General features: G+C 22.8%; 1 protein-coding gene across 1 annotated transcript in view; it reads left to right on the plus strand.

Annotated features, from left to right (window-relative positions):
• Positions 1-241: 241 nt before the first annotated feature.
• LOC111621479 (bifunctional heparan sulfate N-deacetylase/N-sulfotransferase-like) overlaps positions 242-3,923 on the plus strand; it is a 60,591-nt gene continuing 56,909 nt past the window's right edge. Inside the window, exon 1 of the mRNA XM_023363635.1 lies at positions 242-420. The gene's annotated coding sequence lies outside the window, so the exon portion shown is untranslated. The remainder of the gene's footprint in view (positions 421-3,923) is intronic.

A 3,923-nucleotide genomic window follows, 5' to 3' on the forward strand; every position in this document is an offset into this window, starting at 1 on the left:
ATATATTTAACATTTAAAATAAAAATAATAATTAAAAGAAAAATTTATTTCTAATAAAGCTTTTTTATTATTATTTTACTATAAAATATCTCTAGAATTTTAAATAATAAAAAAAGAATTAGTTAAGACAAATTTTTAAAATTCTTCTTAACAATTGATATTAAGTTACTGCAGAGAAAAATTAAAAAAAAAAAAAATTAGAAATTAAATTCATCATTTTCAACACCAGATGGCTGTTTAGTTACCTAGTTACCGTCGTTGCTTGTTAGTACCATGGCAACAATGCTTTAGATCGACCAGAAAAAGAGTGGTTGCTGTTATCTTGGCAAGAGTATTATTGTATGAAGAAGTGTCGTTGTCACCAGGTTAAAATGTTTAATATACCTGTTAAAATGTGAAATTATAAACAGATAGAAAAAGGTAGGTGTTGATCTAGGCCTAACTACTTTATCTCTATGAATAATCTACTCAAGTTTTTAGATTTACCTTGAAAAGAAATATGGTTGAATTTGAAAAATTTTATTAATTAACTATATCGATTTTTATAATATTAATGATATAATAATCACATTTAACAAGGAGAACATTTTATACATGTATTTTTATTTGATTATTCAACAAATTATATATAAACTTTCCACATGATTGATTATAATAAAGATCTTAAGTACACAATTAGTACACAAGACAAAATGTTAAACTTTAATTTAAAAACAATAAAGGATGGACTTTTATCAAATAAACTCATTCATAAGTATTAAATCTAAATAATATCAACATTCAAAACTTCTTAATAAGTAATTTATTTATTTTTCTATTTATTATAAAAGCAATTTAATCTCTATTATAATCCAATGATAAAGTGGTTTTTTATTAACACGATAACTGGATTTAACAAACAGAGGCCCATGGGCGCAAATAAGGTGGTGGGCCACCCTTTAAGAGTAGGCAAACTTGATGATTTAGAACATTTATACAAAATACTGTATACTTTACTACTTAAAAAGTATGTTTTTGAAAATTTTACTTATTATTGTAAAGATGTTAAAGCTTAAAACATTCTTATAAATTCATATAAAATTTAATTAAATAACGTTTTATTTTATAAAATATAGACAATATACATTAAACGTAATACATTTAAATTAAATAAAGCAAAATTATATAAAACATTTTCATGCTTTTTTATCTGCAAGTTAACTTTACACCAGTCAAATTTATATATATGCAGTAGTTAAGTATATAGTATAAAAAAAAATTATGTTTAAACATAGTTTTGTGGAGGCCCTGGACACTGGCCCCAAATGCCCTTATATAAAACCGGTGCCGATGATAACATTAAAACATTTATTTTTCTTTTTTCTTTGTGTTAGATCACCTATTTTAGCTTTCGTCACCCATTTTAATATATTATATTAAAAAATAATATATATTTTTTTTATACTTAAAAATATGATATGATTTCTGTGCTACATTTTGAACTTTTCTGTTATTTATTTTTAGAAAATTAGAAAAAAATGAAGATTATTAATAAACAAATATATATTTTTTTCTTATTTAATTACATTGTTTAATAGTTGTTCATTTATAAAGCTCCTAATTGAAAAAATTATGTCGAAGAAGAAAATATTTAAAAAAAATTTTAACTTTCAAAAATTGAAAGTTTAAAATGTGCAATTAAACAAAAGTAGACAGATTTTTCAATTTAGTACTTCATTGATAAATTCATTAATGTGCCTGGGACTATCAGCATTGGGAATTTTAATCTTTTCATAAGAACAAAAAAAAAAATTGGAATGGCATTCTGTTGCATTCTCACTGAAAAAAGTAGTCTGTGAATATGTACACAAAGATGAACAATTGTTCACTGGAATTATCTAGTAAAGAAAAAACAAAATAGCAAACAATATTTCTTTCATTTATTAAATATATATATATTTAAGAAAAAAAATGTACTTTTTTAAGAAAGTTTGTATGGATATTTATGATTTTTGTAAATCTGTAGTATAAAATTATAAGCTTTGTGTTATATATTAATATTTAAAAGAAATATTGTTATACTAAGTATCAAATGTTAAACTTTGATAGAAACTTTAAATAAAATACAGATGTCTTATTTAAGTTTGTTGAAATGATCAAATTTTTTAAATCTTACATTTTGAAATGTATAATTTATTATACTGGTTGAGTTCTTAAAATATATAAAACTGGTTTTAGAAACAATTTTTATTACGGATAAAAATACATTATCTTTTATTGTTATCTAATCACTGTGCAAAGTTTCATGCCTTAAGTCTCATACACATGATTTTTTTTTGTTAAATTTTCATAACACAATTATAATAGTTCTCTATATTCATGAAATTTTAAAAATATTAAGAACTATACATTAAAAAATTTATTATATACTTTTATAAAGTATTTTGATATTGAAACAATTTATTTCATAAATTTAGATAAATACATATTTTCAAAATTATTTTAAAGTGAAAATTAAAAATTGTTTTATTTTATTTAATAAACCATTTAATTAAAATACATTCTTTCAAATCTATTTGATTTATATTACATGAGAATTAGTAATCAAATATTTGTTTCAAAACCTTTGAGGCATGAAAATTTAATAATTTTCATGCCTTAAGATTTTGACACACACTAAAGACACACTTATATGGAAAAAATTGCTTTTACCTAAAATACTGAATAGCAGTTTTTTCAAAATAAGTTTTAAAAGGAAAATCTTATTTTCCTTTTATACATAAAGAAACTACACATTAATTATTGTATTAATAAACATATTTTTTTTATTTTAATTTTAAGATACAAAATTAATTTTTTCATTTCATTTAAATCTATTATTATTTTATTTTGATAATGTTAATATTTTCAAAAATTTAGTGATAAAAATAATAATTTTTATTTTTATTGAATAAATTAAACATCTTAAACTAGTACAAAATTACTATTTTTCTGAATATTTCAAATTATCTATTTTATTTTAACATCATTTTCAAAATGCATTTTGTTGGTTAGCAATTAAAATCTAGTATCTCTAATAATGATTCAAAACCACATTTTTGCATTAATGTGTTGTAAAGTCAATTTCTATACATTGCCAAAATTCTGGCAATCTATTCTGGCAAAGTATAGAAATTGAAATTGGCTTTCATAGTAAGTGGTATATACTTTTAAGCACTCTCTCTGACATTAACAAAAACTCTGAACCTTGTACTCAAAATTTTGCTCCATTGAAATGACATATTTTTTAGTTCTCCTGTAAAATTTTAGGAAATGCAGATAGGAGGTTTTGTTTCATCAACTGACAGTTTGTTTTTGAGTTTCGTATTTTTTTTTGCTGTTTTTTATTTAATTAAATTATATATGATTGATATTAGATAAAATTTTTGTTTTAAATGTTTTTACTTCCATAGTTTTAGAAATTTACATTGTGTGATTGAATTATAATAAAACCTGTCCAAAATGGAACCAGAATGAAAAAGAAAATGCATAAATGGGAAAAGTTTTTCAGAACAGAGTGCTTTTCTATGTTAAAAATCCTTTTCAAAATGAAAATGTGTCAAACTGGAAAAAAATACAGTAGATCCCCCTATAAGACGGTAGATACGTTCCGTTCTTTATGAATCAATTTTGTAGGAATCATAGTTTACGGACTACGGCTGTTTGAAAGATTTTCTTTCATAAAGTTAATCGATTCTAGACTAATTCGATTCAACATTTCCAAAATACATATATTTTTTTGAAAATAATCCGTATAAACTACGTTATAAACAAAAAATTGTAGGATTGCTTACCGAGTGTGTACCGTTCGACTACGCCCGTTGCTAAAGCTTGGTTTCGTCGCGGAACAGCGCATCAAACTGCGGCCGCGATTTCTGATATTATTTTTCTGCGAAAACTTCGTT

Source organism: Centruroides sculpturatus, unplaced genomic scaffold (genome assembly GCF_000671375.1).
Source record: "Centruroides sculpturatus isolate CEXI.00-Female unplaced genomic scaffold, Cexi_2.0 scaffold249, whole genome shotgun sequence".
Taxonomy (NCBI): domain Eukaryota; kingdom Metazoa; phylum Arthropoda; class Arachnida; order Scorpiones; family Buthidae; genus Centruroides; species Centruroides sculpturatus.